The sequence below is a fragment of the Schistosoma mansoni genome, chromosome 3 (genome assembly GCF_000237925.1).
Source record: "Schistosoma mansoni strain Puerto Rico chromosome 3, complete genome".
Classification (NCBI taxonomy): domain Eukaryota; kingdom Metazoa; phylum Platyhelminthes; class Trematoda; order Strigeidida; family Schistosomatidae; genus Schistosoma; species Schistosoma mansoni.
This window is the reverse complement of record NC_031497.1, coordinates 21,730,123-21,746,546: the sequence shown is the minus strand read 5'-3', so window position 1 is coordinate 21,746,546 and position 16,424 is coordinate 21,730,123.

Sequence of the window (16,424 nt, the reverse complement as noted above, 5' to 3'; positions counted from 1 at the left end):
TATCTGTATTTGCACGTATGCATGATTTAATCCTCATTTACTGTATTGAATGTAAATCTAAGTTAAACTGAGTCAAACGATATTGTATTGAGCCAATTTTCATGCCACACACATTGTTACTTCAACAATTTTCTGCATTGATACAAACCCATGAACCATGTCTATCCTAATACACTCAAATTTTGGCTTATAATATTAGATTGTACACGTGGTCATACATGATTCATAGAATGTACATACTGATTTCCTAATCGCTGTTCAACTTGGAAACCTCTGAAAAGGTATCGCATAACAAATGAATCCTGATTATTTTTTTATTTTTATTTTTGGATTAAACGAAGGTTCATTTACTATCAGAAAGGGAGTTTTGTGGAGATTAAGGTAATTTAATAGTTGAATTCATGAGTCGATTAAAGCTAGATCACTACTGAAAACCTGAAAGCACTGAACAGCCGTTCGCGTGTGAGACCGAAGGTCCTGGGTTCGGTTCTCACTAGCGAGTTTATTTACTGTTAAAGTCGTTCTAATAGAATTCTCTGTAATCACTCTAGTAATCAGATTTTCTATAAAAAAACGCATTGTACCTACTGTTGAAACATTCTTGAAACAAAACAATTATAATGTGTATTTTTATTCAATGCACATTCTTTCACCACTGAGAATGAATTAACCATGACCAGAAGACTGCGTGATTTCAATTTTTGCTAATCTCATGATTTACTTATAGTCAGTTCACCTTTTCACATAGGAACACCTAAACTACCACATGATAAATATGATACATGGAAAATTTTTTTATAAACTTTTTATGGTATTTCCTCTTTACAGAATAGACAGGTTATGGAGTTTTCTTCCTCTTGCCTTATGTCACTCTTATCCTATTTTGTTGTCGTTTATATGCGTGCGTTTACAAACAGGGACAAATATACAAAAGATTATGTAAACTTTATTGCATGTCTATTATCGTCATTATTTCTAAGGTGGGTTTCAATAAAACATTCAAACGGCTTTCAAAAAATTGTTATCTAATTAAAAATAATGAGAGTAAATTAAAGTTGACATCATAAAAGATTTAACAGGATCATTCTATTTGTAAATCACTTAATGGGATCTTAATTTGAAAGAAACTCAATTGAAGTGATGGATCATTTTGGTTTTCTAAGTTGACTTTCTTAAACGTGTAGTATTGTAGTGAGCGAGAACACAAATGGGGACAATTGAATGTATTCTAGCACACCATTACAGAATATCTCATTAAAATATGAGAACCATATAGTGAAAAGTTAATCTGCAAAATAACAATCAATTGTCTCAATTTGACTGTTTCTTCTGCAAATATCCGTCCATAGTCTTCGATTATAATTGTTCATGCATTTTCGTACCAATTGTGTGCCCTTCCCGTCCTCTCCTTATTGATCTCCTACTGAAATACATTGAATGCCCGACCATCACCATATACTACTTATGTGGATATCAGTAACCCACACCACAGTATATCAGTCATTTGCGGAATTTTATCAACTCCTTCAATCATTTTTGTCACTTTTTCAATCTTTATCTAGATAGATTGTTAATTTGATGGGATATGTTCATCACAAATCTGTTAAGATAACTGAAGTAGACGAGGAAGCAATCATATGGTGTTTTGTCTAAGCCTCCGATTACTCAGTGTTATATACTCTTGATCTACAAAGCGGTTGAACCTAAAACTTTGTGGTTTACTGGTAAATATACATCTAGACAAGTGAGTCGAAATCTAGACGTTGAAGCTCCTAAATTCAATTGATTTGCGATCTAAATATGATACTCACTTAGTATTATTGGTGACAAAGAGAAAAACCATATCGAGGTCAGTCATTCGTACATGTGCATGAAAGAATTGTGCTTTAATCCAACTGAATGCCATAAAATCTATTTTTAAAGCCAAATTAATTGAAATCGATACTGTAAGTTGGTTAGTTTGTCATTTACAATGAACTTGATCATTTTTATTTAACCTTTATTACCACAGCCATTAGTTCAAAATCAATATATTCATAAATGCATCCGGCCACTTACAAGTGGTCTAGTTTATCAGAATATACTTGGAAGAAAATTCTGAAGCATAGTATACACACATATACACATTTTTTTAATTTAACAGATGACATAGTCATTTTAATTTATGTTTTTGCTAGAAATAAACTTCATAACGTGAAATATACATAAAATCAACATTTTATCTTTAATCAAACCAAGTTTGAAAATAAGCATGGATGGATAGTGCTTAGCGGTGGAACTAAGGAAATGCGTTTCGTCCACTACCCATATTTTTTTATATTGCTTGTGAATTAAGGGCTATATCGATGTATTACGCACAGTATTCACATATGCCAATAAGAGACTGATTAATTGCAGTCCGAAACATCAATGGGAAGATTCAAACAACAAACAATACTGAATGAATTTAGGCTTCACTCCATTGCACAAGCAAGTGGCTATCACGACTCAGTAGTTGAGTGGATAACGCGATGGCGTTTGAAGCGAGTGGTAGTGGGTTCGAGTCTCACAGTGAACATCAACTCACAGATGCAGTTACATCCAGCTGAGTTATCCCAAATAGGACGAAACGCCAGTCAAACTGGATTCCACTGCTAGTCACTATCCATCTCTGCTTATAATGCTTGTGAATTAAAGGCAATATCGAGGAAATACGCACAGTATGCACATATGCCAATTAGAGACTGATCAATTGCAGTCTTAAACATCAATGGGAAGTTTCAAACAAACAATACTAAGTGAATTTAAGTTTGAAAATGCCTTTTTTGTTTTTTTAGAGAGAGAGATAAACATTTCAATTATAATATTTAATCATAATTGAAATAACAGTGAAAAACAATTTGTTTACGTCCCATAGATACTTATCAGCTGTATTAATATTTTATTGTTATTAACAAAATAGTAACTACGACATATATCTATATACAATTTCTTTATTTGAATTGAAATAATTCAATTCCTAAATATTTTTTTCAAAAAAAGAGAAAAAAATGGTATCAGCTGTACAGATGTCATTTAGTTTGTCAATATTTATTAAGATATTTTTATCAGAAGGGTTTTTGTGGAGATTTCAGTACTTTTTATAGTTGAAAGAATGAGTCCATTGAAGCTAGACCACCAAAGAAAACCTGGAAGCACTGCTTGATGGCCATTTCGTCCTATTGTGGGACTTCTGATAATAATAATCATATGTTCACTAGTGACTGACTTCAAGAGTTTCTTCCTGGAGTTCTAGTGAGAAGCCGTGACCAGTGGAGTTCAACCACGTCTGTTGTGAGATATCAACTCACTGAAGACAATTGGCGAACGGTTACTCAACTTCGTGGATCAATTGAAGTTAGGCAATAACACCTTTGGATGTCGGTCAGCTCAGTGGTCTATCGGTTAAGTGCTGTGGCGCGAGACTGGTAGGTCCTGGGTTCGAATCTCGTGAGGTGGGATCGTGGATGCGCACGGTTGAGGAGTCCCACAATAGTTTCATCAATTCCTTAGTGAATATAATACTTTAGTAAAAAAGAAAAATAAGAACTGAAAGGGTTCCCAAATGTTTTTACAAACGTCTCTATAAGAGTAAATATATATATATATATATATATCCCCCCTTTAAATAAAATGTTATAATAGGACATAACATTTTTTTCATATTTTTCAACTTATTCCTTTAGATAAAACAAAGTTATTGATATCATAAATAATCTAAAAAATTTACGTAATAAACATGAAAATTTTTTTGTTATTAATTGTTTTTGTTTTTTAGAATTTGATTATCAGTATAATTAATGAATGTTTTCATGGGATAAAATTGAAGTAACCTGGAGTCGAAAAATCGATTATGTATATATATATATATATTTATTAAAAATAAATGTTCCGCGTTACTATTGTAGCAGCATATTTACAACTGAAGAACATCTGGAACTGAAATCAATGGTTAACAAACACTAAGATCAGATTTGTCAATACAAATGTCAAGACAGTTCTACTGTATGGGGCGGAAACTTGGAGAACTACCAAAGCCATCATCAAGAAGATACAGGTGTTTATTAATAGTTGTCTACGCAAAATACTTTGGATCCGTTGGTCAGACACTATCAGCAACGACCTACCGTAGGAGAGAACAAACCAGATTACATTCAGCGAAGGAAGAAATTAGGAAGAAGCGCTGGAAGTGGATAGGACATACATTGAGGAAATCACCCAACTGCGCCACAAGACAAGCCCTCACAAATAATCCAGAAGGTCAAAGGAAACGAGAAAGACCAGAGAACACATTACACATAGAGACAGACATGAGAAGAATGAACAAAAACTGGATAGAACTAGAAGGGAAGGCAGGGGACAGAGTGGGTTGGAGAATGCTGGTCGACGGCCTATGTTCGATTGGGAGTAAGTAAATAAGTAAGTAAGTAATTACTATTGTAGTAAACAAGAACATGAACGGGGAGAATCGAATGTATTTTGGCACAAAATTACAGACTATGTTACTAAAATCTGATAACCATATAGTAAATGGTCAATTTGCAAACTATCAATCAATTATATGTGAAAATTATATTTGAAATAATCTCAACAATTGAAATTTAAATAATAATTCCAACGTTTCGTCCAGCTAACTTGTCTGCACTTCTTCAGGATAATAATCAAAATCAAAAACATCAAAGAAATATATAGTGTTTTTTTCTTTAACAATCATATCAAAATCTATACTACTTTAAACCAATCATATTTGGATGATAAATTTAGTCAATAGGATAATATAAGTCAGTTAAATGAGAATCAAGTGAAAAGTTCACCATGTGAAATAAAAGAAGACTAGATGAATTGTGTGTGTATGTATGTGTAAGAATGGGTTATTAATGAATGATATTCGGTGTTAAGATGTTTTTATATGAAGTAAAAATAAAAGTGCAAATCGAAAGTGGAAAAATTGTTTCGGAATCATTGAATTGCAAGTAAAAATGAGGATCATCAAGTGAACACGTTGAATAAAGAAAGAAAGGGTTCAATTACTTGTTAATGAATATTTACCAAGTAGTTGCCAGCTGAATACCATCCTTTCTGTTTAGACTGTTCTTATTCTCCCATATATACATCGCTTCTATTATCAATCTTTCTTTAAAACCTATATGAAGTATTTTGGCCCCTTCAAAATTAATCCTGCGTCCTGCTTCTAACGCAAACAATTGTTTCAATGTTGACTGTTCCTTCCGCAGATATCAATCCATCGTCTCTGATTTCATTGTTCATGCATCTTTGTACCATTTGTATTCCATCCCCGTTCTTTCGTTATCGATCTTCTACTGAAATACATTCAATGCCCAAACATCGTTATATACTACTTATGTGGATGTAAGTAGCCAACACCACACTATGAACTAAATTTGAAGTATTTTCATTCTGTTGTGCTTAGGAATTCATCTTGTTGAGTGAATATTGCATATTAATTTAACGTTTTTCACCTCATGCTCGTGTCAGCTGTATGACTACTGAAAATTAAAATCCTATCAAACAACTATTACTCAATTCAGAGAGTACAGCCATAGTTAGTTAGCCAATAATAATGCTGTGAAAAGTCATTCTTTTAGTCATTAGAACCGATTATATAAACTTGGGAATAAGCACTATCCTCAACGTTTGAAGATCTCGCGTTCTACCCCATAGTTGAAAAGGACAAATTTCTAGTACTTCCTCATTTCCAATAGTCATCTAATTGACATCAGTTCAGGTTGTTTAACTACAGATTTAACAGTATTCACAAATACCCATTAATAACATGATATAAAATTAAGATAATATCTGATTATTCAAATGACATACAAGTTAGATTTATGTATCCAATATTTTATGACCTTCAGTGTATGGTAACAAATAACATCTTAATGTATGTATTAGCTTGGTTGAATAATGTGACAGATTACTTTTCGTTGTTCAGTGTAAAGTAGAAATAAAACTTCTTATTCTATTTCGAATCTTTTATTCTCTATAGAATTATAATAATCAAAGTTTCAAGGAATACAATGAATAATCTAAATAGTCATATGCTCATTTGGCTTGTTTGTTTGTTTGTTGTTTTGTTTTTTTTGTATTTTTATTCTCGGAAAAAAAATTTAAAAAAAAACACTTAGATAATCAGTAGTTATTCAGTTAACCACTGAAATGTTGTTTGTTTGTTTATTTTTTTTTAAAGTAAGCGCCTGAAAAATATCTTCCCTTTTTTTCAATGAAAACCTTAAAAAGTTCAGCTTTCGATTTGTTTTAATTGTTCATCTATTTTTTTGATTAAAAAATTTTTTTTTCTGTAAACGGATCAATGAAGTTTTTGTTAACTATTTTCGTGGATTGGTTGAAGTTAGACATAAACACCATCGGATACCGGCTCAGTGGTCTAGTGGTTAAGTGCTCCGCGCGAGACTGGTAAGTCCAGGGTTCGAATCTCCCGAGGCGAGGTCGTGGATGCACAATGTTGAGGAGTCTCACAATAGGACGTAACGGCCGTCAAGCAGTGCTTCCAGGTTTCCCCTGGTGGTCTAGCTTCAATTGACTCACGCTTTCAACTATTTTCAAATTATCACTGACGTTTATTTTCACCACTTACACTGAAGCTTTTTTTCTATTTTTTTGTCGTGTGTGTGTGTTACACGAGTTATAATAAAAATCTCAGGGGACTCATATTTATTAGAATTTTTTTTTGATTTTTCTCTCCTTGATTCTTATTCTTTCGATTTTAGTGTTCATTTCATTTACAAAAAAAAACTAGAAAATATGAATATTAGTTGTCTACTTAAAAGCTGTAATTGTTTTAAAGCAATTAGTCCTGAGTGGATAACGCGATGGCGTTTGAAGCGAAAGGTATTGGGTTCGAGTCCCAGGGTGAACATCAACTCTGAGATGCAGGTACATCCAGATGACGAGTCCCAAATACGACGAAATGAGCGTCAAACTGGATTCCACTGCTAGCCACTATCCATCTCTGCTTACCATGCTTGTGAATTAAGGCAATAGCGAGGCAATACGCACAGTATGCATATATGCCAATTAGAGACTGACCAGTTGTAGTCCTAACACATCAATGGGAAGATTCAAACAAACAATACTAAATGCATTAGTCCCTTTGATAAATTTTGATAGTGTAATAAGAAGACGAAAATTATCTTGATGGAGTTTTGTTCTCTGAGCTGGATGGCTTAGTCGTGGAGCTTTCATCCTCCTTTTTAACGACATCATCACCACCACAAACTATGTAATATATTAGCGCAATACATTTCGAACAATCTGATCACACATAATGTACTTGTTAAGAACATTTATATATAAAAATAAAAGGTCAACTAGCCTGAAAATGGGGGAGGGTTAGAGTAGACAAGAATAATAATAATAAAAATAATTTTATATATAAGAGTTCTTAACAAGTATATATATATGTAATTGTTTTATCTGACAAGTAATTCATGTCTTAAAATTTCTAATCTGAATGCTTACGTAACTTGTTTTTCGAATATGGTAAACATCAGTAAATTTGTGTAATACACACTGAATAGGAATTCTATGAATGAACGGATAGACTACATCCAATACTAGTTCCTATTTAGCCTGATAAATTAATTGCTAAACTAAAGAGTATCACATTTTAACAACTGACTAAGATATTCATTTTTTTATAGTGAACATATAGCTGATACTTTTATTCTTTCTAAGAAAATACAATATATGAATAAGCCAAAGATAAATGATTTAATAAGATCCATCCAATCAGTACTTTTGCATCGAAACGGGGAAGTAGAAGTTAAAAATGGTTTTATTAAGTAGTTAGATTAAGCATCAGAAAAGGATTTTCAAACTTAAATTCGATTATCACATCCTAGAAAATCAGTCTACATGAAAATAATCATGTGATGTAATGAATAGTTACGTATAATCACTATATATATAACCCAATTGTCGAAATTCTATTTAAAAACTGTAATAACTAACTTTGCCTAATAAGTCCTGTAGAATCCAAACTAAGGTTTGGCTGAAGAATAACTGTCTGGGTAAGGTGAGACGTGTGGACCCCATTTGAAAATAGAACAAGGTGATTGGGGTAACAACGGTTCTAAATTTTATCATAAATACAAATGTACAATTTTACCTAAACAAATATTACCACTCCGTTATTGAACCAATAATTGTTCCCACAATAATCGATCTAAATTACAGTAAATAAACAAACTGATATGTAGTATAAGAAAATTACCGAACGCACCAAAAAATAAGTGTTATTCGATCCTTTCTGGGATAGATCAAGCAAAAATCCGTTCAAAAGATAATAGTTTTGTTATATCGATTGCTTGAGTTCCCTCTTTAATATATGAACGTACAGATTTCCCCCAATCAGAGAGTAGCGAATTTATTGATCGCCCAATGATACACAAAATCGTATGAGCAGTTTTGAGTACTTATCAGTCCTGCTATCTGCCTAGCCCAGCCAGTTAAGTCCAGAACACCAATAACAGCCTCTGCAATATGAATCATTATTCTCAAATATACTGGGTTTATATACCAAACAAACTGACCACATCCTACCATAAAATAGAAAATAACATTTGTACAAGATTTGGCCAAATGTGGCTGTGAATAGGGGGAACAGTAATCAATAGACTGAGGATAACACAAGAATGGTAAATCGTATAGTAACAGTTCATAGGTCAAAATAAAGCATATGATAAGAGGAACACGAATACAAATAGTTTATTTACTTAACAATTATACAATAGGAAATATACATATCATATTGATCCGTAAATAGTTCTCAGAGTTACCATTCATAATTCTCCACGGGATATAACAAGTTTATTGCTTTATAACACAAAGTGTTTCCAATTCTGGGAAAGTGCTTCAATTCACAACCAAAATGCATGATCCCAGTCAACTCAAGCGACACAATGAAAGAGGGGACAATCAATATGGTTGCCTACTTACTTACGCCTGTTACCTCTCGCGGAGGAGCATAAGCCGCTCATCAACATTCCCCATCCAACCCTGTCCTGGGCAATCCTTTCCAGTTCTTTCCAGTTGTTATTCATCCTTTTCATATCTCCTTCTATTTCCAGGTGTAATGTGTTCTTTGGCCTTCCTCTTTTCTGCTTCCCTTCACCATTCCAAGTTAGGGATCGCCTTGTAATGCACATTGGTGATTTCCTCAATGTATGTCCGATCCACTTTCAACGTCTCTTCCTAATTTCCTCTTCAGCTCAAAGTTGGTTTGTCCTCTCCCGTAAAACGCTGTTGCTGATGGTATCCGGCCAATGGATGTTGAGTATTTTTCGTAGACAACTGTTTATAAATACTTGTACGTTTCTGATGATGGTCGTAGTAGTTCTCCGCGTTTCAGCTCCGTACAGTAGAACAGACTGTCTTGAAATTCGTATTGAAGATTCTCACTTTGCAATTAGTTGAGAGTTGTTTTGAGTTCCGTATGTTCTTCAAAATATGGATGCCGCCAAGTTTAAATATCAACTCAAAGAACATAGATACAGTTCAGGTAGAAACATAGAAACTCAGTGAAAGCGAAAACGCTAAACCTGTTATGAAACGAAACATTACAATCTCAAATGGCATCAAAAAGACTAACAATGATGTACAACTATAGGAACCAATGAGAAAAAGCTGCAATTGTATGAATGGAGGGGTTTCGACACACAAAACCTTCGAAATGGATCTTACAAGTACTAAAATTTTAGATCTTGTACCTACTTATTTAGGTTTATCGTACATTATTACAACCAGTATTAAAATGAACTAGATGATTCTAAGATAAACACCATTGATAATAATCTACCATCTAATTCAATAACTACACATATTCTATAAACAAAATAATTTTATGCACTTTACGTCATTAAAAGATTGGGAAAAATTTTTTTTCCTTTTATTTACAAATGATTAAATTACACCGAGATATTCCATTACATTTAAATGGTGAAAATATAAAAAATGGGAAAATAAATCATGACTAAGAAACATCGTACCCCTATTCACAAGGTATATTAAGTTTTCTTCACCCCTGTAAAACTAGTTTTTCTTTTTTGCCTTACGAATCGATAACAGTTAAATGAAATATTAGTAATCAGAAGGGGTTTTGTGGAGATTTTGGTATTTTCATAGTTGAAATCATGAGTCAATTGAAGCTAGACAACCATGGAAAACCTGGAAGCACTGGACAGTCATTTCGTCCTATTGTGGGGCTCCTCAGCAGTGCGCATCCACGATCCCGCCTCGCGAGATTCGAACCCAGGACATAATAGTTTCACGCGCGAGCGCTTAACCACTAGATCACTGAGCCGGCATCCAACGGTATATATATATATATGTGTGAACGTTTTGCCATATTTCTATAACTACATTTCCTGATAAACGCTCGTTTCACTTTCCTTCCAAATTCCATTGAATAAATATCGTATATTTCTTTACGACATTTGTTAGAGTCCTTTTTTCATTAATTTACAATGTAATTATTTGAAGCATGTGTTATTTAATCAAACAACATCTTCAACGTTAATTAATTAACTTACAAATCCACTGAGAATAATCACTTCTTTTTACCTAAGACTAATTATTAAACAGGATTTAATATTGTCTAGAATGATAATGAAATCTTTAGAATTATATCATTAAACTAAGTGAAATACTACCATAACATTAATCTGAATAGCAAAATGAATAAACATTCTTTTTATATATACAGGGATAGTTCTACTGTGTGGGGCGGAAACGTGGAGAACTACCAAAGCCATCATCAAGAAGATACAGGTGTTTATTAACAGTTGTCTACGCATGGTACTTCGGATCCATTGGCCAGATATTATTAACAACATTCTACTGTTGGAGAGAACAAACCAGATTCCACCCAGTCGAGGAAAAAATCAGGAAGAAGCTTTGGAAGTGGATAGGACACACATTGAGGAAATCACCTTACTGCGTCACAAGACAAGCCCTCATATGGAATCCTGAAGGCCGAAGGAGAAAAAGAAGACCATAGAACACATTACGCCGAGAAATGGAGACAGACATCAGAAAAATGAACAAAAACTGGATAGAACTAGAAAGGAAGGTGGGGGACAGAGTGAGTTGGAGAATTCTGGTCGGCGGCCTAAGCTACATTGGGAGTAACAGGCGTAAGTAAGTAAGTAAGTACATAATACCAGAAAGTTTAATTTGTACCATTTCATCAAATGTCTAATTTTTTCCGTTATTAAATGTCTTACTATATAATCAATAAAGTGTCCTTAATGTTCTTAAAAATGAATACAATAAAATGCTTCATGAAAAATATATTCCAAATATAAACCAGCATTATAATCAGAGTAATGAATGATTTATAAGTGAACTTAATTTCTTATTAGAAAGACCTATTTCTATAAAGGTGAAATGAAGTCACATTTGAAATTCGTTGAAGTAAAGAACATGAAGTATTGGATTTCAATTTGGTAGTCTAAAAGTGAAATGGTAGCCTTGAATACTTACTTTTGGATAGTTCAATTTACGATAAAACATTTATTCAATATCCCTTAGTTAAGTAATGTCTGTCTTATAATATAATATGACTCTTTGTAGCATTTGTAATCGTTTTTGGGTACAGGTAGAGTGGTTGATCAGGCCGATCTCCACCACCTACATTACCGCTCACATTAGTACATGGAATGGTTGCCATGATTCAGGAGGCACGACGAGGACGTGTGAGTCTGATTTTGCCTACCGTTTTAAAATAATATAAATTTCATCAAATCAGTTAAATCATTTAAGGATGAAATATATTGCTACAATAGTAAATAAATCATCTACAAGTAAATGAAATAAAGGGAATTAACAGACAGGTTTCAATTTGCAGTCAAGTAAACATTTTTATAAAAAAATATATAATTACTTTGAATTTAAACTTCACCCCATCGTATAAGCAAGTGGCTATCAGGACTCAGTAGCTAAGTGAATAACGCGATGGCGTTTGGAGCGAAAGGTACTGAGTTCGAGTCTCAGAGTGAGCATCAACTCCGGGATGCAGGCACATCCAGCTGACGAGTCCCAAATAGGACGAAACGCGCGTCAAACTGGATTCCACTTCTAGCCACTATCCATATTTGCTTAAGACTCTGAAATAATGTCTACAGAACCAAAAGTTGATCATTTCCATTCATTACCAGTGAGATATCAACATTTTGTGACGTAACCTACCTTTTCTATAGATTCAATTCAGTATATGTTCAATCCATTAAATAATGGTAATTATTCGAATAAGATAAAAATAAAAGAGTTTACACGATTTGATGAAGCTATAGTATTTCATAACTTTTCATTCAGCGACATACAAGTTAATTTGTTGTTGTAGTTTCATTGTAGTATCATTGTTTGTGGAGATAATTCTAGAATATTTAAGATTATAATTAAATGAAGTAGAGAAATGATAAAATATTTCAACCACTTGTGTAAATTACTGACACTTTTTGAACACAGGTTAATTCTGAACCTTTTAATTGACATTCTTTTTGAGGATCTTAATGCAGTATAGTTAGATTATTTACTGAAAACCTCGAATCCATTCCTTACACTCCTTTAGATTTACACTAAGTGTTTTTTTGATAGAAAGTATTGTGCTATTGTTTAGGTCTACTTAAAAAAGCATGTACAATTATCGGCGTGGGTTTTGATGATTTCGTTTTTGATAATCAGGACTATATTTTGGTCAACCTTTGTTTGACATGTACATCATGTGTGGATTTGTTACGAGTTTTACATGATAAATGAAATTAGGCTAACACTGGAATCTAGAGCGCTCGCTTCGTCATGTTTTAAACTCATCACCTAGACAAAAATGATTATATCTAAGCAATCTGCAAAGGATGCCCATATTATGATTAAAACTCAATCAAGAGTATTGGAAACGATATAATGGAAACCTATACTAATTATGATTTAGGCATCATACCCGTAGCATAATTGAGTGGCTGTCTGGACTTAGTAGAGCTGTTGGATAATGCATTGAGAATTTGAAACGAACAGCACTATGTTTGAATCCTCATGTAAACATCAACATTGGGATGCAACTAAATCCAACTGATGAGTCTAAACTACGACAAAACTCCCGTTCTTTTACTCCATCCCTGAACAATTTATTATATAAAAATATACAACTATATTTGCTTACAATAGTTCTTACAATGAGTTAGTAAAAGCATGAATAACTAGGGATTATTGTGAAAGCATATAGAATGTTCAATATTTTTTTATTCTTTAACCCATCAACGTTACGATTTCCTTCTCATTTTTCACCTTTAAAATAAAAATATTTACTTTTGAAAACCAGAAAAGAATGAACAGCCGCTTTGTTTTAGTATGAAACTCCTCCAAAGTACTCATCCACAACCCTGCTACCAAGAATCATACCAAAAGTCTTAAAACTCTAACTGCATTTAATCTATTGGGCCATCATCTAACGGTCTTCATTCCTAACTTTAATCAGTTCGTGATATTGCATAATCACCTTTCACTGTCTTCAATGAGTGACTACGCTACATACGACACGGTTGAACTCCACCGATAACGGCTTATCACTAGAATTCCAGGAATTTCCATTGAATATTACCCACCAGTGAACACATGACAATTATCAGGATAGAGATAGTTAAATGTCATTCAGATTATTAACTAGTGAGCTTACTAACGATTGATTTCAAGAAGTAATTCCAGGAGTTTTAACGAGAATTTATGACCAGTATAGTTCAACTTATGCACATAAGCAAATGATGTAATTGTACTGGGTGAGCCTATCAAATACTCGGTCACATTCATAACTTTTCTGATTAATTTCTAATAAACATCCACTAACTAATGAATTGATACTACAATTCGATTAGATTTTTACTACGATCTCTAAATAAGTAATCTTTTAGCTTGCAAATAGATTTCAGTAATATCGTATATATATATATATATATATTTGTATAAAACCAATAGGTAATCTATTCAATGATCAGTCAACAATTTTCCAGACATTTCTACTATATCTTCCATTAGTTGTTTTTCGTAATATAGATTAACTTTTATTAATTAACTGATCATTACATAGATAACATAAAACGTGGATACTCATTCCTACAGAATAATAACAGATTCTACAGTGATCAGACTAAGTTAATATCAAATGAGACAATCATTTCATTGAATCGAAAAATTTGTTTGGTTAATAATTATACTATCATTAGGATATCTCACACTGTATTTCTAATGTGGAGAAGATTTGTAGCTCAGGTAGATGATTTTGATAGAGTTTTGTTCTCTGAACTGGATGGTTTGATCGTGGAGCTTACATCGTTCTCCTGAAGTCAACAAGACAAGCTGTGAGTCATATATGGAGAAATTCCAACGCTTCACATCTATCTAAAGTTTGTGCTGATGATGTCGTTCAAAAGGATGGTGAAAGCTCCACGACTAAACCATTCAGCTCAGAAAAAACAAACCTCCACTAGAAACGTTTCTAATGTATTTACACCAATTATAAATCATACAATTTTTACAAGCATGGTAAGCAAAGATGGATAGTAGCTAGTAGTGGAATCCAGGACGCGCGTTTCGTCAGGACTCAGTGGCCAAGTGGATAACGCGATGGCGTTTGAAGCGAAAGGTAATGGGTTCGAGTTCCAGGGTGAACATCAACTCTGAGATGCAGGTACATCCAGATGACGAGTCCCAAATAGGGCGAAGCGCGAGTCAAACTGGATTCCACTGCTAGCCACTATCCATCTTTGCTTATAATGCTTGTGAATTAAGGCTATATCGAGGCAATACGCACAGTATGCACATATGCCAATTAGAGACTGACCAGTTGCAGTCCTAACACATCAATGGGAAGATCCAAACAAACAATACTAAGTAAATTTCATTTTATTTAACTTGCTTTGAATACATATATTAGATTAACAATTTGAATATTTACGAAAATATGACCTATTAAATCTTAAATTCGTTTCCTGTTCTAGGTTATTAATAAACGTTTTCCACTGAAATGAAATAAATTACTGTTGCTTTGAATCTTATATAGAATAAGTTTTCCTGATTTCCTTAGTATATATAGTGAAATCATATTTCAAGGCTGATCATATGAATACAGCTTATCTATTATTGAGATAATAAAATCGGTCAAGGTTATGGTACATTCATCAAGTTTCAGACAGACAGTATATGATCAACAGATGTAATCTTTATTTTGAGCTTAACATCAATTTTTGATCACAAATCTCAGAGGTAACCGTTTATTCTCATTTTATTTATTGTAACCAGTGGGTTTCAACCAGGTCTGTTGGGAGATATCAATACACTGAAGACACTGGTGAATGGTTGCTCAATTTCGTGGATTGGTTGAATTTAGACATTAACACCGTCGGATGTCGGCTCAGTGGTCTAGTGGCTAAGCACTCGCGCGTGGGACTGATAGGTCCTGGGTTCGAATCTCGTGAGGCGGGATCGTGGTTGCGCACAGCTGAGAAGTCCCACAATGGGACGGAACGGCCGTCCAGTGTTTCCAGATTTTCCATTGTGCTCTAGCTTCAATTTACTCATGATTTCAACTATGAAATTGCTGTGGAGATTGTTGAGTTTCATTGGAATTATAAACCGAATAATGTTACTCTACTATTTAAAACCTGAAAGCATTGGACATCCGTTTTGTTCTAGTGTGGGACTCCTCGGCAGTGCTCATCCACGACCCCACACTTAGAAATAGGATCCAGATAATACGAACCCATGCGCAAACGCTTAGCCTATAGACCCTTAAGTCGGCATCAAACGGTATTAAAGTCTAACTTCAATCAATTCATGATATTGCAATTCCGTCTTTGATTGAATTGATATCAGTCAATGATGAATGTTAAGATCATTATGAATTATCTTGATACGAACTTCATAAACCATTTCATGTTTAATTAGAAATTTAAATGGAACAACAAGAATATCACGTAATTTGAATTTATATAACTTAGATATTTTTCAGCCATCAATAGTCTTTGTTCAAACTCTGGTAAATGGCATATGTACTATCTTTTGCAACCCTAAAGATTCAAACTCATATCATCGAGTGCTTCTTGGTGCTAGAGTACGTCATTGTGTTAGATTAATTAGGTTAGTAGTTATATTTCAAACTTTATGTGACACGTTCCATAACACTATATATATACATATATATATTCAGTATTAGTACGATTAGTATTAGTATCAGGATGATACTTCTATACTTTTATGAAGCCGACTTAATGGCGATGCTGCTATAATTATCAAAAATACTCAACTCAAATGTCATCACTTCCAGCCCAACTTATTTTCTATGAAAATATAATCGTTATCCAGTGTTAAGCATTACT